General features: G+C 47.2%; 1 protein-coding gene across 1 annotated transcript in view; it reads right to left on the bottom strand.

Moving 5' to 3' along the window:
- LOC132396928 (nucleotidyltransferase MB21D2-like) overlaps positions 1 to 8,357 on the bottom strand; it is a 55,319-nt gene extending 46,962 nt beyond the window's left edge. The window contains exon 1 of the mRNA XM_059975042.1: positions 8,139 to 8,357. The gene's annotated coding sequence lies outside the window, so the exon portion shown is untranslated. The remainder of the gene's footprint in view (positions 1 to 8,138) is intronic.
- Positions 8,358 to 25,522: the final 17,165 nt, after the last annotated feature.

Consider the following 25,522-nt stretch of genomic DNA (forward strand, 5'->3'; position numbering starts at 1 on the left):
AAAAAATGAAAAAAAGTTTTAAAAAAAGGAGAAAGTTTAAATCATATGAAAATATTGAATGAAAGGTCGCCAGGTTTGCTCAAATTCAAAAGATGGATCAAACGTCCAACTTCTGATTTTCTCCAAGCTTAAACACGACATAATGAAGGAGAGCCAAAAAGCAGAAACATTTCCAGCTTTCTTTGCAGTGATCCCAAAAATTGCCATAAGTGAATTAAGGCTGTTACCCTAACCCGAACACCAGCATCTCCTCCAAGGCCATCAGCATCATTAACAATATCGATGAGTGCACTGCCTGCCAGGCTTCCCGCCTGGCCCATTACAACAAGCTCCCAGGAGATCCAGACTGCCAGGCGCCTGCTGGCTAAGTAAGCCATTTCAGAAGGGAGAAAGGCAGTGACCAAGTAGGCCAGCTCCAAGTGAAGCTCCACAACGTGACGACTGAAAACTTCACAACAAAAATTATTAATAATATATAGGTTAGGACTGTATTCTCTGGAGCCTAGGAAAATGAGGGAAGATTTGAGGTAAGTATACAAAATTAAGAGTTTATACATACGGTAGATGCAAGCTTTTTCCACTGAGGTTGGGCGAGACTATAACTACGTGTGATAGGCAGGATGAAAGATGAAATATTTAAGGGGAACATGAGGGGGAACTTCTTTACTCAGAGGGTGATACGAATATGGAAGGAGCTGCCAGCAAAAATGATGGATGCAGATTTGACTGCAACATTGAAGAGAAATTTGGATAAGTACAGCATATGGATGGGAGGGGTATGGAGGGTTACGGTCTGGGTGTAGGGCCAATGGGACTAGCTAGAATAATAGTTTTTCACAGATTAGATGGGTCAAAGTGCCTGTTTCCTTGCTGTAGTGCTCTTTGACTAAAGCAGGGGTCTCCAACCTTTTTTAGTGACATGGTCCAATACTATTAACTGGTTGGGAACCCCTGCTCTAAAGGGTGATCCAACATAGTATACACTCAGTGGCCACTTTATTAGGTACATCTGCTCATTGATGCAAATATCTAATCAGCCAATCATGTGGCTCTGACTCAATGCATAAAAGCATGCAGATGTGATCAAGAGGTTCAGTTGTTGTTCAGACCAAGCATCAGCATGGGGAAGAAATGTGATCTAAGTGACTTTGACTGTGGAATGATTGCTGGTACCAGACGGAGTGGTTTGAGTATCTCAGAACCCGCTGATCTCCTGGGATGTTCATGCTGTCTCCAGAGTTTACAGAGAATGGTGCAAGAAACATCCAGTGAGCAGCAGTTCTGTGAGCGAAAATGCCTTGTTAATAGGAGGTCAGAGGAGAACATCAGACCTGTCCAAGCTGACAGTAACTCAAACAACCACGTGCTGCAACAGTGGTGTGCAGAAGAGCATTACAGTAGGGTTAGAGATCTCCAAACGCACAACACCCCGAACCTTAAAGTAGATGAGCTACAGAAGGAGAAGGCCACTTCAGCAGCCAGAGGAGGCACCTAGTAAAGTGGCCACTGAATGTACATTCTTTGAAACCACCCAATTCGTGAATAAACTCTTCTCGGGCTTCCAGCCAGGTACAGATAGCAATTTTAACCAACGTTTCAATGACAAACTCTGCCATCTTTGTCAGGGATGAAGCCTGGGGCATGTCTAGTCGGATGGTATTTACACCCCTGTCGTCCATCCCTGGTTGGCTAGTCCTCATCCAATCAGGTCTCCACTGTCCCATCTTGTTTACAGTCCAATTCCAGTTCTAGTTCCTGTTCTTATTTAGAGTGAGATCTTTGTCTTTGTTAAAAAAAATTTCCTTAAAGGTCTCAATCCAAGTAAGAAGTGAAATTCTTCATATATACCAGTAAAGCACTTGATCCTTTTTCACCAAATTCATATTCCCTGATGCATATCCATTAGTAATCAAATATTTAAAAACACGAGCCTCGAGCCGAGTGGCATACTTCTCCCAATAACTTGGGTCCTAATCACAGAAAGTCCTACAAAAAGTAGTGGATGCAGCCCAGTCCCCATCTTACTGCCATTCTTGTCCCACTGCCTACGCCGTTCATCGTTGCCACTGGACTGCAGCAACTACAGGTAAAATACCGGTAACCATCGGTAACAGACAGCCCACAAGTGTCACTACACATTCCAGCACCAAGGCGTGCCCACAATGCTCAGAACGAGACAAGCAACAGCTCCTTCCCTCTCTCCCACCCATTCACAACACAGCTTCCCCAGTGGACTCAGGCTCACAGACCCATGGTTTCAGCCATCGGGCCTCAATTTCCAGTCTCGCTGATTTGATATTGATCCCACGACTCCTACCTCCTGCCCACATGGACCTCCAATACTAGGTCGATGGGAGTAACCAGTTTAAACGGTCCTGCATGTACTAGATGGGCCTATTTCTGTGCTGTACTTTTCTATGACCTGTGGACAAGGGAGCTCACCAGCCCTCAAAAAGAACATTTCTCTCGGAAGGGTCTCAGCCTGAAACATTGACTGTTTATTCCCCTCCAAAGATACCGCCCAACCTCCTGAGCTCCTCCAGCACTTTGAGTGTGTTGCTCTGGACTTCCAGCATCTGCAGAATCTCTTGTGTTTTGCTTTGGTTATCTTGTAAGGTTCTACAGAGCTTTAAAAAGTTAAAACAACTGCTGCGCAGGTTGCAGGAATTTCTTCCACGCCTTCCAATGCGTTTCCCACAGGATCTCCAGAAGGCAGTCAGCGGCCTCCAATCTCTGCCTCACTGCCTTTTCCCTCCCTAATCTTATGGCCTCCATGCAGTCAAAAAAGCTTCCAGGTTGTGGGCAGTGTTGCCTAGTAACCTGGAGGTAGGGATGGGCATCGGCAACCTTGCAGGCATTGTTGGGTGTTGACAATAAAACCCAGGTGAGAGGCTGACTCATCCACTTCCCTCACCCACACAGACTTCCTGTAGTGGCCAGAGATTCAAGGGCAAAGTACAAAATTAATCCCTGTTACATCACTGAGATCTGATACGTTACTACATTGATAATTGAAACCCTACGAAAGCTCGAATCACCAGAGGATTATGAACAATAGCACTCAATTCCCAAAACACTTTTCCCTTTTAATCTCAGAGAGGAATATTACCTCCCCCAATAATAACACAAACAATACTTTGACCATACAAATCGGATCAGTCAGTGGATTTAGTGTCAGTTTATTCCTTTATAAAGCATTTAAAAATAAGAACTTCAAAATATTAGAGTTTGAGGAGATTTGGTATGTCACCAAAGGCACTCACAAATTTCTACAATTGTACTGTGGAGCGCATTCTAACTGGTTGCATCACCGTCTGGTATGGGGCAGGGAGGTGGGGGGGGGGGGTGGTGGTACTACTACACAGGATCGAAATAAGCTGCAGAAAGTTGTAAACTGAGTTAGCTGAATCATGGCGCCAACCTCCCCAGCATTCCGGACGTATCCAAGGGGAGGCGCCTCAAAAAGGTGACGCACGTCATGAAGAACCCTCATCACCCAGGACATGCCCTCTTCTCATTGCAACCACCAGGGAGGAGGTCAGGAGCCTGAAGGCACACACTCAGCGATTCAGGAGCAGCTTCTTCCCCCTCTTCATGTTTTATTCCTTGGAATGTAAAAAATTGAGGCATACAAAATCACGAGGAGTACAGATAGGGTAAATGCAAGCAGGCTTCTTCCACGGAGATCGAGTGGGACACAACTAGAGGTCACGGATTAAGGGTGAAAGGTGAAAAGTTTAAGGGGATCTTTAGGAAAACCTCTTCACTCAAGAGAGGTGCATGAGTGTGCAAAGCACTGCCAGTGCAAGCGGTGTTCAATTTCAACACTGGAAGTTTGGATCGGTACATGGATATGTATATCAGATTTCTGAATGGATATTGAACCCATAAACACTACTTCATTACTTTCTGTACTACCTATTTAATTTTATTTCTATTTCATATAAACTTCTTACTGCATCTCACAGATTTTGTTATTCTGTATTGCATTGTACTGCTGCTACATAACAACAAATTCCACAACGTATGCCAGTGATATTGAACCTGATTCTGGTTTTTTTTATCAAAGAAGAGGAAAAGAAATCTGTGGGCAGCAGGGTAGCATAACACTATTACATCACCAGTCAGGGTTCAATGCCTGCCGCTGTCTGAAAGGAGTTTGTACGTTCTCCCGTGACTACATGGGTTTCCTCCGAGTGCTCCAGTTCCTGCCCACATTACAAAGACCTACGGTTAGGGTTAGTGAATTGTGGACAAGCTGTGTTGGTGCTGGAAGCGTGGTGACACTTTCAGACTGCCCACACAATCCTTGCTGATTTGATTAGATAAAAATGGTGCACTTGTCCATGCTGAGCCATTTAAACTGCCTACTCCCACTGGCCTGCACTGGGACCAGAGCCCTCCATGCATCTATCCAAACTTCCCATAAGCATTAAAATCGAGTTTGGATGCACCACTTGCGCTGGCAGCTTGTCCCACACTCACACCACCCTCTGAGTGAAGAAATTTCCCTTCATGTTCTTCTTAAACATTTCATCATTCATCCTTAACCCATGACCTCTGGTTGTAGTCCAACCCAACCTCAGTGGAAGAAGCCTGCTTGCATTTACCCCACATAATTTTGTATACCTCTGTCAAATCTCCTATCTTCTGCGTTCTGAGGAATAAAGTTCTAATCTATTCAACCTTTCCTTTTGACTCAGGGCCTCCAGACTCAGTAACATCTTTGTAAATTTTCTCTGTACTCGTCTAACCTTGTTTACATCTTTCCTGCAGGTCGGTGACCAAAACTGCACACGATACTCCAAATTAGGCCTCACCAACATCTGATACAACTTCAACATAACATCCCGTCTCCTGTACTCGATACTTTGATCTATGAAGGGCAAGGTGTCAAAAGCTTTCTTTACGACCCTATCTACCCGTGATACCAAGTTCAACGAATTATGGACCTGTATTCCCATTCAACGAATTATGAACCCGTATTTACAGTTGAATTAAGAACAAAGGAAGTACTAGATTAATTAAGAGAAGGTTGAGCTCGTGTTCTTATACCTTTATGGCGACAGCACAATAATTAATAATTATTAATAACTGAGCAGTCAATTGCAGATTAGTTCAACATCGACATGGGTTGAGAGGTATTTACTGTCTTACAAAAACTTTACTAAAACTACTCCCTTACGACTGGGGCTGCCAGTCCACAACCTCTACCTCACTGTTGAAGTCTGTTGCACTGGAAGTCACCAGTTTCCTCAGAAAACGCTGCACTCATCAGAATCCATTTCTCAGATTGCTCAAGAGTTGCAACATATACACATCAGCAATTAGAAAAAGCTGATTTAAGAATTACGGATGATAGGCAAATGACCAGAAAATCTTGACCTCCAGCTAGAATCTTCCCGCACAAGTGCTATTAAGTTCAAAGTAAAAGTTATTACCAGAGTACATACATATGTCACCACCCCAAGATTCTTTTCCTGTGGGCATACTCAGCAAATCTATAGAGTAGTAACTATAAACAGGATCAGTGCAAGAGAACGAGCATAGAAGACAACAAACTGTGCAAATGCAAATATTAATAAATAGCAATACAGCAAGAGGATGAAATAAAAAGCTAAAGAGTCCTCAAAGTGAGATTGTTGGTCATCTATCTCAATAGTCGAGTGTAGTTACCCTCCTCTGTTCAAGAGCCTGATGTTTGAGGGGTAGGAACTGTTTCTGAACCTGGAGGTGTGAGTCCTGAGGCTCCTGCACCTTCTACCTGATGGCAGCAGTGAGAAGCCTGGGTGGTGGGGGCCCCTGATGATGGATGCTGCTTTCCTACGACAGTGTATCATGTAGATGTGCTCAGTGGTTGGGAGGGCTTTACCCGTGATGTACTGGGCTGAATCCATGAGACATACAATACTGGGCAAAAATCTTAGATAGGGAGCCCAAGACTTTCGCACAGTACCATAGTAATTTTATGTACTTCACTGTACTGCTGATGCAAAAAAAAACCAACAAATTTCATGACATATGTGAGTGATGATAAACCTGAATCTCATCTGGGTCTTTATTGTGGACTGAGAGTGGGGAGGGGGCAGGGAGAGGGGAGGGAGTGGGAAGCACCAGAGAGATGTCCTGTAATGATCAATAAACCAATTGTTTGGAATCAAATGACCTTGCCTGGTGTTTCAGGGCTGGGTGTGTCTGCACCCACGTCACTGATGTGTTGAAATGATCTAAGTGAATGGTACCCATTTCACAACACATGCCAGTGATATTAAACCTGAATCTGAACTACAGGTCCTGCTGCAAGGTTTCGAACTGAATTATCGATGATTTCCTCCCTCCCTCAAATGCTGCTGAACCACAAATTTTCCTCAGCAGGCTGTTTGCCGCTGTAAAGCATAGATCTAAATTCATCAATCTGTCCCAACTTTACCTGATCGCAGTGGGGGTGACCGCTGAACAAACAATGGCAAACCAGCACACCCCTACAGAGACAGAATCAGGAGAAAGAATTATAGGATGGAGAACGCAGTGTGTCGGGCAGCATTAGTGGAGGGAAATGGACAGTCCTACAGTGTGGGTCGAGACACTTCATCTAGGCTCATCTACTGTACTTGGGGGAAAGATTTTGAAGGAGAGACACATTGACACCAGTGTTGTGGAGGAGGCCAACATGAACAGGATCTCTACCACAATAAAGCTATACCAACTCTGATGGATAGGTCATGTCATCTGGATGCCTAATGCTCTTCTACCCAAACAGATCCTTTACTCCCAGTTGAAGGAAAATCTGTGAACCCCCGGTGAGCAAAGAAAACGTTTCAAAGAAAACATCACTATCAGCCTGAAGAAATTCAACCTTACACCTAAAAACTAGGAAGACATTGCACTCAATAGATAGGCCTGGAGGAAATCTGTTCAAGAGGGAGCTGCGCCACACGTGGACCTCGTCCGCTACACCGCAGAGAATCAGCAGCAGCTACGACTGAACAACCAACACACCCAACCACCAACTACCCGAGGACCCACCAACAGACAATCTTCAGGACATCACACTTGACTTGAGTGATCGCACTGCCACTACTTGGGGGGGAAAGAGAGTCTTGCATTTACATTGTACCCTTCGGACCATCCTCAAAGCACTTTACAACCAACCTGAAGTGAACTTTGAATTACGGTGCCTTCCCAGAAGTACAGACAGGAGTTAAAAGCTGAGCACTGTTACAGGAACAGTTTAAATAAACCTGCAACACCCCACCCACACATTATGATTTTCTTTTTGTTGTGGTGCAGCTCTCCCAACACATGTACCAGATCACCACCACTGCAATATGGCAACAGCCGCATGCAATATCTTTGAAAAAAATGCAAGTGCGCGCATGCATCTGTATGCCTGTGTGTCAATCCATGTATATGTATGTGCATACGTGAAAATGTGTGTGTACTTTACGAATGTTCACTTTACGCCACTTCGCTTTTACAAAAGACTTACATTAGTAATGTTTTCACATTACAAAGAGTATATTTGCTTTTACGAAAATTTTTCCCATATAAATTAATGGTTCTTCGCTTTACACCATTTTCACTTAAGAAAGGTTTCATAGGAATGCTCTACGTTTGTAAAGGGGGGGAGGGACACCTGTGTGTGTGTATGTATATATGTGTATAGACATGTGTATGTATGTCTGAATATGCATGCATGTGTGCATATATTTGTCCATGTCTGTGTGGATGCATGTGAGCATACATGTGCATTATGTACATGTATGTTTGTTATGAAGTTGTGTACCTGTACTCATAAGTATGCGTGCACATATGTATGTTGTGTTTACGTATACATTGTGTGTAAATGAGTGCTTGTGTACATGTGTGCATATACACACATATATACGTTGTCTGTCCTCCCGCAGTCGAACTACCTGCTATGACTGTACTTGGGGGGTGGCTATCGGGCCAAAGGAGTCCAGCAACAGAAGCAGGAGTGCGCTGAAGTGGAGACTGAGACAGGGAAGAGAATCGCGGGAAGGGAGGGAGGGAGGGAGGGAGGATACGAAGGGCGAGGACGCACCCAGCGGCCCTCACCTCACCTCACTCTACCCCACCCACCCAACCCTCACCCAGGACAATGGCCAAGCACACACCTGTTTCCAGCCTCAGCCTTCCGTCTCCTCGCACTTCTATACACCTCAAAAACACACACACACACACAACTCCCCTTCTTCCTCCTGGTCCTGCCCCCGATCGGAGCCCGGACATCCAAATGTGAACACAGCCAACGCCTCCTGCCTCCTGCCTCCTGCCTCTCCCAGGCCCCAGGGTCTAAATTCCACAGGTCCCGATATCCATGAGCACACCTCCCACCGCCAACACGCATGCGCGCCTTCGCATGGCTCTCTGGGAAATGTAGTACGACTGCGAAACCCCTCCATTTATTTTACACATCAAACTCAATTATTATCAAGAGAATCCCAAATTAAACAGTTAAAATAAATCAAAGAAGTATAAAAGTATAAGTTTAATAAATAACATCTATTTACAGAAATTCACCAGTTCGCATGCGTTTTGGGCTCCTGGGAATTGTAGTCCTTCGGTTTTTGCTTCATTTTCAAGAATCAGAGTCGAGTTTATTGTCGTTGAAATATGTCTAGAAATTTGTTTTTTGTGACAGCAGTACAGTGCAAGATATAAAAAGTTACAATGAAAATAAAATCAGTAAATAGTGCAAAAGACCAATAGTGAGGTGGTGTTCATTGAACCCATGAACACTACCTCACCAATTCTTTAAATTTCTGTTTTAACACTACTTATTTTAGCTTAACTATTTAATATACATATGTACTTACTGTAATTTATTTTTTTCTATATTTTTATCATGTATTGTATGGTGCTGCTGCCACAATGTTAACAATTTTCTGGACATATGCCGGTGATATTGAACCTGATTCTGTCCATAGGTTCATAGGCAGTTCAAAAGTTTGATGGGGGAGGGGGAAGAAGTTGTTCATACAACATTAAGTGTGTGTCTTCGGGCTCCAATACCTCTCCCTGATGGTAGCAATGAGGAAAGGGCATGTCCCAAGTGGTGAGGGTACTTTAAGGATCGATGTTGCCGCCTTTTGAAGATGTCCTGGATGGTGGGGAGGCTTGTGTCTGTGATAGAGATGACTGAGTCTACAGCCCTCTGCAGCTTCTTTAATCCTGAGCATTGGGGCCTCACACCAGATGACGATGCTCTCTGTAGTACAACTGCAGGAAATACCTGGAGTCTTTGGTGACATACCAAATCTGTGGCATTGAATTCCTCAGATTCACCCCCCCCCCCCATGAAGAAATTCCTCTTCATTTTTGGAAACATCCTCTCCACCTCTTTGTGATTGCATCAACATGTTGGGCTTAGGATAGATCCCCCACAAGAGACTCATCCAGAAAGTCATGAGGCATGAGGTCATTGGAACCTTGGCTTACAGGATAAAACATTGGCTTACAGGAAGAAAGCAGAGGGTGGTTGTGGAAGGAAAGTATTCTGCCTGGAGGTCGGTGACTAGTGGAATGCCACAGGGATCTGTCCTGGGACCCCTGCTGTTTGTGATTTTTATAAATGACCTGGGTGTAGAGGCAGAAGGATGGGTGAGTAAGTTTGCGGATGACACGAAGATTGGAGGAGTTGTGGATGGAGCTTCAGGTTGTCGAAGGTTACACGAGGATATAGACAGGCTGCAGAGTTGGGCAGAAATGTGGCAGATGGAGTTCATTCCGGATAAGTGTGAGGTGATGCATTTTAGAAGGACAAACCATAAGGCTGAGTACAGGGTTAATGGTCTTTTACTTAAGAGTGTGGATGAACTGAGTGTGGTGAACTATGTGCCTGTCTGGACACAGCCCCTGCTGACTGCTCCTGTGGCTCCTCCCACAGACCCCGGTATACAGGTGATTGAGGCCTGAGCCTGGCCTCTCTGTCTCCAGGATGTAGTATACTGGTCACTCACTGCTTGTTCCTTCTTCCAGTCAATAAAAGCCAATATCTCACCTTTATGTCTCAGAGTGAGTTATTGATGGTGCATCAATTTTATTGACTGGAAGAATCGTTGGAGGTTGGCGTTGTGATCCGACCAGTCGCGACCACAGATAGTGATGTTATCCAGATAGGGAAATGTGGCCTTCAGTCGGTACTGGTCCACCATCCGGTCCATTTCCCTCTTTAAGACCGAGACACCATTTGTGACACCAAATGGGACACGCAGGAAGTGATAGAGCCTGCCGCCCGCCTCGAAGGCGGTGTAGGGGCGGTCCTCTGGGCGGATGGGGAGCTGGTGATAAGCGGATTTCAGATCTATTGTCGAGTACACCTTGTACTGAGCTATCTGGTTGACCATATCCGCGATGCGGGGTAGGGGGTACGCGTCAAGCTGCGTGAACCTATTGATGGTTTGACTATAGTCCACCACCATCCTATCTTTCTGCCCGGTCTGAACAACAACCACCTGGGACCGCCAAGGGCTTGTGCTTGGCTCGATGATCCCCTCCCTGAGCAGCCGCTTCACTGACTGAATGAAGGCCCTGTCCCCCGCGCTGTAGCTCCTGCTTTTGGTTGCCACAGGTTTACAGTCGGGGTTCAGGTTGGCGAACAGCGGTGGGGGAGGGATCTTGAGGGTGGAAAGGCTGCAAGTGGTGTCAGTAGCGCAGCTGTCGGCATGGTGCTGGGTGGGATGTGTGGTTCGGTGTGTGTGTGTGTGGTCAGTAGCGGGGTATATGACGGTCCCACAAAACTGAGGATTCCTGACAGTGAGTGGTGGGAGGGGCCCGTCATATGCCATAGTCACACTTTCGAGATGGCTCTGGAAGTCCAGCCCCAATAGCACAGGCGCACACAGTTGAGGCATGACCAGTAGCGCAAAGTTCCGATATTCTGTGCCCTGCACCACCAATGTCGCTACACAACCCACCCAGATGTCTGTGGAATGTGACCCAGAAGCCAAGGTGACCCTCTGGCTTACCGGCCGTGTCACGAGACAGCAGCGTTGCACAGTGTCCGAGTGAATAAAACTCTCAATGCTGCCTGTGTCAAACAGGCAGCTAGTCCTGTGCCCCTCCACCAGGATGTCCATCATTGACCTCGAAGGCGGTGTAGGGGCGGTCCTCTGGGCGGATGGGGAGCTGGTGATAAGCGGATTTCAGATCTATTGTCGAGTACACCTTGTACCTGTCTGGACACACCCCCTGCTGACTGCTCCTGTGGCTCCTCCCATAGACCCCGGTATAAAGGCGATTGAGGCCTGAGCCCGGCCTCTCAGTCTCCAGGATGTAGTATGGTGGTCAACCACTGCTTGTTCCTTCTTCCAGTCAATAAAAGCCGATATCTCGCCTTTACGTCTCAGAGTGAGTTATTGATGGTGCATCACTGAGGGACCTTGGGGTTCAATTCCATACATCCCTCAAGGTCGCTGCACAGGTTGATAGGGTGGTTAAGAAGGCCTATGGGATGCTAGGCTTCATTAACAGGGGGATTGAGTTCAAGAGTAGAGAGGTCATGTTGCAACTCTACAAATCTCTGGTGAGACCGCACTTAGAGTATTGTGTTCAGTTCTGGTCACCTCATTATAGGAAGGATGTGGAAGCTATGGAGAGGGTGCAGAGGAGATTTACCAGGATGGTGCCTGGTTTAGAGAACAAGTCTTATGAGGCAAGGTTAGCAGATCTGGGACTTTTCTCTTTGGAGCATAGAAGGATGACTTGAAAGAGGTCTACAAGATTATGAGAGGCATAGATAGGGTGGATAGTCAGTACCTGTTTCCCAGGGCACCAATAGCAAACACCAGAGGGCATATGTACAAAGTTAAAGGAGGGAAGTTTAGAGGAGACATCAGGGGTAAGTTTTTTACACAGAGGGTTGTGAATGCCTGGAATTACTTGACAGGGATGGTGGTGGAGGCTAAAACATTAGGGGTATTTAAGAGCCTCTTGGACAGGCACATGGATAAAAGAAAAATAGAGGGTTACAGGGTAGTGTGGGTTTAGTACTTTTTTTTAAGAAGTGCGTGGGTCGGCACAACATTGAGGGCTGAAGGGCCTGTACTGTGCTGTAGTGTTCTAGATGTTTCCACCCAGCAACTTCAGAATCAGCATCACTGGCATATGTTGTGAAATCTATTGATTTCGTGGCAGCGCAATACATAATAGCAGAAAAAACGTGAATTACAGTAATTGAATAGTGCTCATTAAAAATTAAAAAAAGTAGTGTTCATGGGCTCAACGTCCTTGGCAGAGGGGAAGAAGCTGTTCCTGAATCATTAAATACCTCCTCCCTGATGGTAGCATGGCCTGGGTGGCGGGGGTCCTTAATGATGGATGCCGCCTTTTTCAGGCACCACCCCTCAAAGCTGCTCACCTTTTTCACTGCTGACCCCTCAGTGAGGACTGGTGTGTGATCATCCTGATTTCCCCTTCCCAAAGTCCACAACCAATTCCTTAGTCTCTCAGATTGTTAGTGTGAGGTTGTTGTAGCGACACCACTTAACCATCTCACTCCTGTACGCATCCTCGTCAGCATTTGAGATTCTGTACTGTCGTCGGGGATTTTCTGGAAGGCATTTCTGCTGTGCCTATCAATCGGGAGTGTAGAGTGCATTATGGCCTGATCAGGAATCGAACTCAGGTCGCTGGGTTGAAAGTCCAGCACTCTACCACTGAGCAAACCCAGTTGCAGAAACCCATGATGCAGACTCAAAACCAAGTTTTACTTTCCTTTAGCCAAGATGAACTAATAAAAAACAGCCATGGGTATAAACAGAAACCAGTCCAACTCAAAAATACAGAAATCCAAATTCAAATTCAGTAATCCAAGTTCTTGACACACAAATAAGATCGATAAATTGAGGTTGATAAATAGATTCTTGATTGGTCAGGGTAAGAAGGGATACGGAGAAAAGGCAGGAAGTCAGGGCTGAGAGAAAAATTAGGTCAGCCATGACGAAATGGTGGCCATATGAGCTAATTCTGTTTCTGTATCTAATTGCAGGCAGCAAGCAGACATCAACAAACGCAGAAAAGACTTTTTTTTCAATGAACGTCCACTGAGGGAAGGTGTTGGTGGATTGACTTTCAAAATGCAGATCTAATGGGGAAAACGATAACCCTCGGATACAATTGAAAATGTTCAGGACAAGGAAGGTATTCCTCCTGATCAACAGCGACTGATCTTTGCTGTGAAAGATGGCCGTACTCTTTCTGATTATAACATTCAGAAGGAATCAACTTTACACCTTGTGTTGAGATGGCGTGGTGGCCATATTGTGGAAAGGGCTGTTTAACATACTGCTTCAACAAGGCTGAAGATGCATAATTGTATTCACTTTAATAAACAATGATAGAAAATTTAAAAAAAACAAACGCAGAAAAGACTCTCAAAAATACATCAGCTACTTACAAGAGTACGCCATAAGACTGCACGGAGTAAGGTGCAGGAAGCACGGTTTAAATACACAGACGTTAATTGGGAATTAAGAATATAGAACGGTAACTGTAACAGGATCAATGAAAGGTCAACCGGAGTGCAGAAGCCAATAAACTGTGCAAACGCAAATATAAATAAATAGCAGTAAATAACGAGGACATGCAATAATGAGATAAAGAGACCTTGAAGTGAGATTATTGGTTGTGGAAACATCTCAATGCACGTGAGTGGAGTTATCCCCTTTGGTTGAAGACCCTGATGGTTGAGGGGTAGTAACTGTTCCTGAACCTGGTGGTGTGAGTCCTGAGGAGCTGTACCATCTACCTGATGGCAGCAGCGAGGAAAGAGCACGGCCTGGATGGTGGGGATCTCTGATGATGGATGCTGCTTTCCTATGACCGAGTTTCATGTAGATGTGCTCAATGGCGGACAGGGTCGAATCCACTACCTCTTGTAGGATTTTCCGTTAAAAGGATTTTCCCTTGGTGTTCCCATACCAGGCTGTGATGCAGCCAGTCAATACACACTCCAGTACACATCTATAGAAGTTTGCCAAAGTTTTAGATGTCATGCCAAATCTCTGCAGACTCCTAAGGAGGCAGAGGTGCTGCAGTGCTTTCTTTGTAATTGCACTTACATGCTGGGTGCAGAATAGATCCTCTGAAATGGTAATACACAGGAATTTAAGGCGCTAACCCTCTCCATCTCTATTCCTATGATGACCTCTGGTTTAATCTTTCCATAAGTCTACAACCAGAGATTTGGTCTGTTTTTGTGAAGTTTGTCACAGAAGATATGAGTGAAACTGGCCGATATCTTGTTCAGGCAGCTCACTCTGGGCACTGGTACGAGCCTCAGAGGCTTGTGGAGTCACTTACTGCGGTTTGATGTTTCGAGCCCTTAGTGCTGAACGCGACTGACTTTGTGTGATTTGATTGATGTCTACTGTCATCGACACAGCGCTGAACTGACTGACTCAGTGGCTGTGGCCACGTCCGTCAGCTACTGGACTGGCTTTACCTGAATCGGCAGCTCGTGGCCATGGACTCACTTGTGGGGAAACTATGGTTTGATGTTTAAGTTTTGTGTGTTAATTGTTTGCTTTTTGTTGTTTGTGAGATTTGTTCTTTTTTTATTGCACGTCAGATTATCTTGTGTGTGGGGGGGTTCTTTACGCAGAGTTTTGTTATGTTTCTTTGTTTTGTGGCTGTCTGCAAGATGACAATTCTCAATGTTGTACACCGTATATATACTTCGATACTAAATTTACTTTGAACTTTGATTGATGCCCTTTTACCTGTTGAAGTAACTGAACCCAGTGTTTGGATGACGATTTTAAGCGCCAAGCCAAATCGGAAAGGTCGGGGGCAGGCCTTATCGAGGCGGCAGCGTTCCAGGCCCCCCAGCATTTCTTAGCCACTGAACCCAATGTTTGGATGATGATTTAGGCACCAGGGCAGATTGAAAAGGTCAGGGTGTCAGGGCCCGAGCTGAGGGATGGGCTACACTGAACAGGGTCTGTGGACAAACCCTCTTTGTGGACTTTGTTTAGAACAATACTTACCCACGTTTGCTGTTCGCATGATATTTTTTCTCTGCGCCCTGGGTGTTTGAGGTTCTTTTTTAATGGGTTCTTTTGGGTTTCTTTGTTTTCAGTGTGAATTTATACACACCTTGATAATAAATATACTTCAAACTTTTGAAACAGGTGGGCACAATTGAGAGCATCCTGACTGGCTGCATCACTGCCTGGTACGGGAACTGTACCTCCCTCAATCGCAGGACTCTGCAGAGAGTGGTGTGGACAGCCCACTGTGTCTGTAGTTGTGAACTTCCCATGATTTAGAACATTTACAAAGACAGGTGTGTAAAAAGGACCCGAAGGATCACTGGGGACCCGAATCACCCCAACCACAAACTGTTCCAGCAGCAACCATCCGGGAAACGGTACCGAAGCATAAAAGCCAGGACCGACAGGCTCCGGGACAGCTTCTTCCACCAAGCCATCAGACTGATTAATTCATGCTGACACAACTGTATTTCTATGTTATATTAACTATCCTGTCGTATATACTATTTATTATAAATTATTATAGACAGAGACGTAACGTAGAGATTTTTACCCCTCATGTATATGATGCAAGTAATAAAGTCAATTCAATTCAACCTCTGACAGCTGCAGTGAGAGATTGAAGATGTCCTTGAACACTCTCACCAGCCAGTTGGTTGGCACAGATTTTCAGTGCCTGACGCTTTGCGAAGGCTCACCCTCTTGAAGGATTCTTCCTGATGAGAACAAGGCATGACCTGGGCGATGGGGGGTGTGGGGGGGAGGGTAATAGATACTGCCTTTCTGAGGCACTGCTCCTTGGATACAGCGGAAGCCAGCACCCATGATGGAGCTGACTAATTTTACAACTTTCTGCAGCTTACTTTGACCCTGTGCTGTCAGAATGCTCTCCATGATACATCTGTAGAAGTTTTCAAGTGACAAACCAAATCTCCTCAAACTAATGAAATATTACCGCTGTCTTGCCTTCTTTATAGCTGTTGGGTCCTGGCGAGAGCCTCAGAGATTTTGACACCCGGGATATTGAAATTGCTCACTCTCTCCACTTCTGATCCCTCTACGAGGGTTGGTTCATGGTCCCTCATCTTATCCTTTCTGAAGTCCACAATCAGTTCTTTGGTCTTACTGACCATTAGGGAAATTAATTTGCTAAGGAATTTCAATTAAAGTTGATCACTAATAAAGTGGACATGGACTTTAAAGTGGCTAGAGAATACCTTTATTCATGAATAAGAGAAGAATGACTCGTTAACGGAGTGATCGTTGGGTCTTCCAAAGAACATGTTTTAAACATGCTGACAGAATGGCAATTATATCAAAGTTCAAACATGCACCTTATCAATTCCCACGAAGAAGCCAGAAACAGACTCTTGTCTGCCCATAACACACGGAGATGAGTTGTTAGAACATCCTTGAAACTTAGATTATTGCAACTGTGCTGAGAACCAGGCAGTCTTTATTTATGATATGACGAAGGTTCATTAAATCTTTGGATTGAGTAAGTCATTAAAGTACAAAAGTGTAATTTGTTTCATGTGTTAGTACCAGGCAGGTGAAGGAAAACGCTGTTTAATTATCAGCCCACAGGGTCCTCCCTACAATTTATGACCTTCACTGGCTCCATCTTGCTGCTGTGTTATGCTCTAAGATCAGCACTAGGCATGTTACTAATTAAAGGAAGGTGCAGGGTGTTAATGATTCACATATTTTAACCCTTTATTCACAATTTTCTTGCACAATTAAGTTATGTAGCCTCGTGGTGTACAGCAGTAGGCTAGAGGGCAGTACTGCGTAGTCTTGCGTTTACAGCGGTAGGCTAGAGGGCAGTACCGCATAGTCTTGTGTTTACAGAGGTAGGGTAGAGGGCAGTACTGCGTAGTCTTGTGTTTACAGCAGTAGGCTGGAGGGCAGTACTGCATAATCTTGTATTTACAGTGGTAGGCTAGAGGGCAGTACTGCGTAGTCTTGTGTTTACAGCGGTAGACTAGAGGGCAGTACTGCGTAGTCTTGTGTTTACAGTGGTAGGCTAGAGGGCAGTACTGCGTAGTCTTGTGTTTACAGCGGTAGACTAGAGGGCAGTACTGCGTAGTCTTGTGTTTACAGCGGTAGACTAGAGGGCAGTACTGCGTAGTCTTGTGTTTACAGTGGTAGGCTCGAGAGCAGTACCATGATTCTCTGTTGATCTAGGCATTAAGCATTACAGACTCGCAGTTCTGCAGTCTCACAAAGGTATTTACCCAACCCTATTAATCCTCCACACTGACGTGGAGTACAAGGTTGTTGCTGTGATGCCACTCTGTGGTGAACTACATATACCTGTCTGGACACCCCCCCCCCCCCACCCACTGACTGCTCCTGTGGCTCCTCCCACAGAGCCCGGTGTAAAGGCGATTGGAGGCACAGACCCTCCCTCTGTCTCCAGGATGCAGTGTGGTGGTCAACTACTGCTTGTTCTTTCTTCCAGTCAATAAAAGCCGATACCTTGACTTCACGTCTCAGAGAGAGTTATTGATGGAGCATCAATTTTATTGACTGGAAGTTTTAAAACATGGAAACCGTTTTACGTCCGGAAAGATTGGATTTGGACCCCCAAGACCCTGAAGCAGCTCTTGCCTTTGAACTCTGGCTTGCATGCTTCCAATCATACTTGGAGGAGGTTCGTGCAACTGAACCTGCTGTTATGCACCGAATTCTCCTCTCGAGGGTCACCCTGAAAGTTTACTCACTGCTCAGAGGCCTGCCAACCTACGAAGGGGCCCTCAAAAGACAGTACCTGCGGCCGGTGAACACTGTCTACGCAAGACATTGCTTAGCTACGCGACGACAGCGGCCTACAGAGTCGAGCGCCCAGTTTCTCTGAGCCCTACAGACACTCGTGCGAACTTGCGACTGCAAAACTCTCACGGCGGAACAGCATGCGGAGCTGCTAGTACGAGACGCCTTTGTTACAGGAATCAGGTCAGTGTACGTGCGCCAGCGGCTACTGGAAAATGCCGATTTTACCTTATGCTCCGCGATCGAGACGGCCGACACGCTGGAGGCTGCTCTGCACAACGCTGACGCTGTCCAGCCGTGCAATCCCCCACCGGTTCCGTGGACACCTCAGACTCCGCCGCCACCAGTTCCCGCGAGCAAATTTGCCAACGCCACTGCCAGTCCACGAACTCCCCGAACCTGACCACAGCTGCTGCCAGTTGCAAGCCTGTGCAGTGTTACTTCTGTGGTCTCGAAAAGCACCCCTGAAAATGCTGCCCGGCCCGAAAAGCGACCTGCTCCAGCTGCGGGAAGAAGGGCCATTTCGCCAAGGTCTGTAAGTTTAAATCACGAGCAGGGTCGGGCAGCGCCGCGTGTGAGGCATGGGGGCCGCCATCTTGCATGCCCGGATGGGGCGGCCATCTTTGTTGGCGCCAACATGCCCCGCCCCCGACCCTCCGATGCTTACCGGGCACCAAGACGGCAGTTCAACTCTGGCCACCGTAACCCTCGACCAAAGCGCCCCACACCAGCTTGCAAGGTCAATGATGGACATCCTGGTGGAGGGGCACAGGACTAGCTGCCTGTTTGACACGGCCAGCACTGAGAGTTTTATTAACCCGGAGACGGTGCAATGCTGCAGACTCGTGACATGGCTGGTAAGCCAGAGGGTCACCTTGGCTTCTGAGTCGTATTCCACAGACATCCGGGTGGGTTGTGTAGCGATACTGGTGGTGCAGGGCACAGAATATCAGAACTTTGCGTTACTGGTCATGCCTCAACTGTGTGCGCCTGTGCTATTGGGGCTGGACTTCCAGAGCCATCTCGAAAGTGTGACTATGGCATATGACGGGCCCCTCCCACCACTCACTGTCAGGAATCCTCAGTTTTGTGGGACCGTCATATACCCTGCTACTGACCACACACACACACCGAACCATACGTCCCGCCCAGCGCCATACCGACAGCTGCGCTACTGACACCACTTGCAGCCTCTCCACCTTCAAGATCCCTCTCCCACCGCTGTTCGTCAACCTGACCCCTGACTGTAAACCTGTGGCAACTAAAAGCAGGAGGTACAGCGCGGGGGACAGGGCCTTCATTCAGTCAGAGGTTCAGCGGCTGCTCAGGGAGGGGAGCATTGAGCCAAGCACAAGTCCTTGGAGGGCCCAGGTGGTTGTTGTTCAGACCGGGCAGAAAAATAGGATGGTGGTGGACTATAGTCAAACCATCAATAGGTTCACACAGCTTGACACGTACCTCCTACCCCGCATCGCGGATATGGTCAACCAAATAGCTCAGTACAAGGTGTACTCGACAATAGATCTGAAATCCGCTTATCACCAGCTCCCCATCCGCCCAGAGGACCGCCCCTACACCGCCTTCGAGGCGGGCGGCAGGCTCTATCACTTCCTGTGTGTCCCATTTGGTGTCACAAATGGTGTCTCGGTCTTAAAGAGGGAAATGGACCGGATGGTGGACCAGTGCCAACTGCAGGCCACATTTCCCTATCTGGATAACATCACCATCTGTGGTCACGACAGGCCAGATCACGACGCCAACCTCCAACGGTTTCTCCAAGTGGCCAAAGCTCTGAACCTTACTTATAACAGGGACAAGTGTGTGTTCGGAACCACCCGACTCGCTATCCTTGGGTATATCGTGGAAAACGGGGTCATTGGCCCTGATCCCGACTGTATGCGCCCCCTGTTAGAACTCCCTCTTCCCACCACTCTCAAAGCCCTCAGACGGTGCCTGGGCTTCTTTTCCTATTACGCCCAATGGGTCCCCCATTACGTAGACAAGGCACGCCCCCTGGTCAAGTCTACCTCGTTTCCCCTCTCTGCTGAGGCCTGCGCGGCCTTCAGCTGCATTAAAGAGGACATTGCCAAAGCTACGATGCATGCGGTGGACGAGACCATTCCCTTCCAAGTGGAAAGTGATGCCTCCGATTTTGCTCTGGCTGCTACCCTCAATCAGGCAGGCAGGCCAGTCGCATTCTTTTCTCGTACCCTTCAAGGCTCTGAAATTTGGCACTCCACGGTGGAGAAAGAAGCCCAGGCCATAGTGGAAGCTATTAGGCACTGGAGGCACTATCTCGCCGGCAAAAGGTTCACCTTGCTGACCGACCAGCGCTCAGTTGCATTCACGTTCAGCAACCAACAGCGGGGCAAAATCAAAAATGATAAAGTTTTGCGGTGGAGAATAGAACTCTCCACCTACAACTATGATATCCTGTACTGGCCTGGAAGGCTCAATGAGCCCCCTGTTGCCCTATCCCGGGGAGCGGGTGCCAGCGCACAGCTCGACCAGCTACACACCCTCCATGCAGATCTTTGCCACCCGGGGTTCACCCAATTTTACCATTTCGTGAAAGCTCGGAACCTGCCGTACTCCCTTGAGGACATCAGGACGATGACCAGGGACTGCCAAGTCTGCGCTGAGTGCAAACCGCACTTCTACCATCCTGAAAAGGCGCAACTTATCAAGGCCACCCGCCCCTTTGAGCGACTGAGTTTTGACTTTAAGGGCCCCCTCCCCTCCACCAATCGCAATGCCTATTTTCTCAATGTTATTGACGAGTACTTGCGGTTCCCCTTTGTCATCCCCTGCCCCGACACCACTACCACGTCCGTCATAAAAGCCCTGCGCCAGCTCTTCACTCTGTTCGGGTATCCCTGCTATATCCACAGCGATAGAGGGTCCTCCTTTATGAGTGAGGAGCTGCGCCAGTACTTGCTAGCTAGGGGCATTGCTACTAGTCGGACCACGAGTTATAATCCCTGGGGAAATGGCCAGGTGGAGCGGGAGAATGCCACAGTGTGGAAGGCCACACTTTTAGCCCTTAAGTCAAAAGGGTTGCCAGTCTCTCGATGGCAGGAGGTCCTCCCTGAGGCACTGCACTCTATCCGCTGTCTGTTATGTACGTCCACCAATGCCACCCCTCACGAACGCCTATTCTCTTTTCCCAGGAAGTCTGTCACTTGGACCACCCTACCAGTTTGGCTGACGTCCCCAGGGCCAGTGCTGCTCCGGAAACATGTGAGGAGCAATAAATACTCCCCGCTGGTCGAGAGGGTTCACCTTCTACATGCGAACCCCCAGTATGCCTACGTGGTCTTACCTGATGGGCGGGAGGACACGGTCTCCTTCCGCGACCTGGCGCCCGCAGGAGCAGCAGACCACTACCCCGAACACTCCACGGAAACTATGAACCCTGTACCCGAAGTGACACCGTGCACACTGAGCCCTACACAGACTCCTCACGACACTCCCATACCGGGCGTCTCGCACGCACATATACCAGGCGCCTCGCACATGCATGAGGGATCAATGACGCCTAGTGGGCTGACAGCCCCAGTTAGGCCGGAACCAGCACAACCACCGTCTCCGGTGCAATCACCACCGGCTCCTGTGCAATCACGGCCGGTACTACGTAGATCGCAGCGACAGATTCGACCACCTGATAGACTTAACCTGTAAATATACTTGTAAGAAACTTCGCCACATGGGGACTCTTTCAAACAAAGGGGGGGGTGAATGTGGTGAACTACGCATACCTGTCTGGACACGCCCCCTGCTGACTGCTCCTGTGGCTCCTCCCACAGACCCCGGTATAAAGGCGATTGAGGCCTGAGCCCAGCCCTCAGTCTCCAGGATGTAGTATGGTGGTCAACCACTGCTTGTTCCTTCTTCCAGTCAATAAAAGCCAATATCTCGACTTCACGTCTCAGAGAGAGTTATTGATGGTGCATCACACTCACCCAGCTGGTACATCTCGCTCCTGTGCACCCTCTCATCACCATCTGAGATTCTGCCAGCACTGGTTGTATCATCAGCAGATTTACAGATGACGCTTGAATTATGCCCAGCTACAGGGGTATAGAGAGAAATTCTGTAGAGTTGTGGATTGCTGGTAGGACACCTCGGACTGAGCCCTCTGCAGCCTGTGAATCTCCTGTTTCATTCACACTTCCAGACTGGATTTGTTTGAGAATCCCTCGTCCACTCAGGTCTTGGTGAAGTCAGTCATGACTGAGGTATATTCACTCAGATCTGTGGGTGAATGAATCCCTGAATGTGATCCAATCCACCGATTCAAAACATCCCGGAAATGCTCCTCTGCTTCCGTTGACCATACCTTCACAATTCTCAGCAACTGTGCAAGAGCACAGGGAAAACTTGCAAGGACGTGGCTGGGTCTGGAGCGCCTGAGTTATATGGAAAGATTGAACAGGTTAGGACTTCATTCCTCAGAATGAAGAAGATTGGAACATAGGAGATTTTATACAAAATCATGAGGGGTGTAGATAGGGTAAATGAAAGCAGGCTTTTTGCACTGAGGTTGGGTGGGACTGCAACCAGAGGTCATGGGTTAAGGGTGAAAGGTGAGAAGTTTAAGGAGAACATGACGGGAAACTTCCTCACTCAGGGTGGTGAGAGTGTGGAGTGAGCTGTCCGCACAAATGGTGCATGTGAGCTCGATTTCAACGTTTAAGAGAAGTTTGGATAGATACGTGGATGGTAGGGGTATGGCGGGCCATGGTCTGGGTGCAGGCAGTTTAAATAGTTCAGCATGGGACTAGATGGGCTGAAGGGTCTGTTTCTGTGCTGTACTCTTCTGACTCATTTGTCACGTGTACTGTAAATTAAAACACCCAGTGAAACGCGTCTGTTGTGTCAACGACTAGCAGAGTCCGAGGATTGTGCTGGGGGGCAGCCCACAAATGTCCTCGTCACAGCACGCCCCCAACTTACTAACCCGATCTGTACATCTTTGGAATGTGGGAGGAAACCAGAGCGTCTGGGGAAAACCCTCTTGGTCACAGAGGAGAACGTACAAACTCTTTACAGAGCGCGGTGGAAATCTGTTGTCTTCTCCCTTCCTTTCCACTCCCGACGAAGGGTCTCAGCCCGAAACGTTGACTGTTCGTTCATTTCCATCGGTGCTGCCTGACCTGCTGAGTTCCTCCAGCATTTTGTGTGTGTTGCCTGGGAACTGAACTGTGATAGGTGATTGCTGGCACTGTACAGCATGATGCTACCATGCTACCTAGCTCGAAGTGGTTGAGGCAGGTGTAGCAACAACAGTGTGTTTATTTGTTTGTTTATTTATTGAGATACAACACGGGACAGGCCCCTCCGGCCCTTCGAGCCTCGCTGGCCAGCGATCCCCTAATTTAACCCTAGCCTACTCATGGGGCAATCTACAATGCCCAATTAATCTATCAACCGGTGTGTCTTTGGTCAGTGGGACAATGCAGGAGCACATGGAGGACCCCACCGGAAGAGCATACAAACTTCTTTAAAAATCAACAGAAGTCCAGTCAAATCAAGTCCAGTCACTTTTATTGTCATTTTGACCATAACTGCTGGTACAGTACACAGTAAAAATGAGCCAATGTTTTTTCAGGACCATGGTGTTACATGACACAGTATAAAAACTAGACTGAACAACGTAAAAAACAACACAGAGAAAAATAAACAAACAAATAAACAACTCCGCTAGACTACACACCTACCCAGGACCGCATAAAGTGCACAAAAAGTGCAGGCATTACAATAAATAATAAACAGGACAATAGGGCAGTAAGGTGTCAGTCCAGGCTCTGGGTATTGAGGACATTCAGGGCATGAATAGGAAAGGTTTCTAAAGGAGGCGCAACCTCACGAAAGCAACAGCCATCATCAAAGATCCTCACCATCTGGGCCATGCCATCTGCTCACAATCAAGAGTTTCTGTTGCAACTTTATAAAACTCTGGTTTGGCCGCATTTGGAGTATTACATACAGTTGTAGTCCCCGACTATAGGAGGGATGTTGAGGCTTTGGAGAGGGAGCAGAAGAGGTTCACCAGGATGCTGCCTGGTTTAGAGGGCGCGTGCTATCACGAGAGGCCGGATAAACTCGGGTCGTTTTCTCTGGAGAGGCAGAGGCTGAGGGGAGATCTGACAGAGGTTTATAAGAGTATAAAAGGTATCGATAGAGTGGACAGGGAGTATCTGTATCCCAGAGTTGAAATGTCTAATACCAGAGGGCTTGCATTGAAGGTGGGGGGGGGGGGTAGCTGAGGGGTGAGGTTTTTACAGAGGACTGGATCCCTGGAATGCACTGCCTGGTAGGGTGGTAGAGGCAAATACATTAGAGGCTTTTAAGAGACGTTTGGACAGGCTCCCGGATGTGAGGAAGATGGAGGGATATGGACATGGTGTAGGTAGGAGGGATTCGTGTTTGGGTGTTTTTGATTTTTCTTTTAGCTTGTTTAGCACAACATTGTGGGCCGAATGGCCTGTTCCTGTGCTGTACTGTTCTGAGGTCTATTTTCAATGTACTATCAGACAGGAGGTACGAAAGCCTGAAGTCCCACACCACCAGGTTCAGAAACAATTATTTCCCTTCAGCCATTCGGTTCTTGAACCAACTGGTACAACCCCAATCACTCCCTTAGTACAGCAACCCTGACCACTTTGCACTACAATGCACTTTGCTTTCTGTTTGTTCTGTGGTTTTTCCTGTAGAATTTTATACTATTTAAGTTTAATTTATGGTTTTCTTGTTAATAAGTCTGTGCCTCTGTTGCTGCTACGGGTACTTGTGCAGATGAATTGGCTCTGAAGTTCTGAAGAAGGATATGTCTCGGTCCAAAACATCAACTGTTCACTTTTTTCCATTGATGCTGCCTGACCTGCTGAGTTCCTCCAGCATTTTGTGGATGTTGCTCTGGATTTCCAGCATCTGCAGACTTTCTCATGTTTGAAATTGACTTTAACTTTGAACCAGAGAAAATAGAAGTTGATTAATTTGAGGGAGCAGCTTTCATCAGCCATGACTTCACTCCATCATTTTATAGTCCATAGCTTCAGCTCAGATGAAGCCACCATGGGCTGCTGACTCTGTCTGCTCGAGTATTCCCCATACACTCAACGGCCACTTGATTGGGTATCTCCTGTTCCTGATAAAGTGGCCACAGAGTCTATGTTCGTGGTCTTCTGCTGCTGTAGACCATCCACTTCGAGGTTCAACATGGCATGCGTACAGAGATGCTCTTCTGCACACCACTGTTGTACCGTGTGGTTATTTGAGTTACAGTTGCCTCCCTGTCAGCTTGAACCAGACTGACCATTCTCCTCTGATCTCTCATTAACAAGGCCTTTTTGCCCACAGAACTGTCTCTGTCTAGATGTGGTTTTTGTTTCTCTGTAAACCCCAGAGAGTGTTTTGCGTGAAAGTCCTAGGCAATCAGCAGTTTGTAAGACATTCAAACCACCCCGTCATTCCATGGTCAAAATCACTTCGATCACATTCCTTCCTCATGCTGATGCTTGGTCTGAACAACAACTGAACCTCTGGACCATATCTGCATGCTTTTATGCACTGAGCTCCCGCTATATGATTGGCTGATTAGATACCTGCATAAACGAGCAGGTGTACTGGAGTACCTAATAAAGTGGCCACATAGTATTGGTTCTCTTTGAGCTGGGACCGGAGGAGCACAGCCTGATCATTGCAGGAGATAGCTCGATGAAGCCTCT

Source organism: Hypanus sabinus, chromosome 7, assembly GCF_030144855.1.
Source record: "Hypanus sabinus isolate sHypSab1 chromosome 7, sHypSab1.hap1, whole genome shotgun sequence".
Taxonomy (NCBI): domain Eukaryota; kingdom Metazoa; phylum Chordata; class Chondrichthyes; order Myliobatiformes; family Dasyatidae; genus Hypanus; species Hypanus sabinus.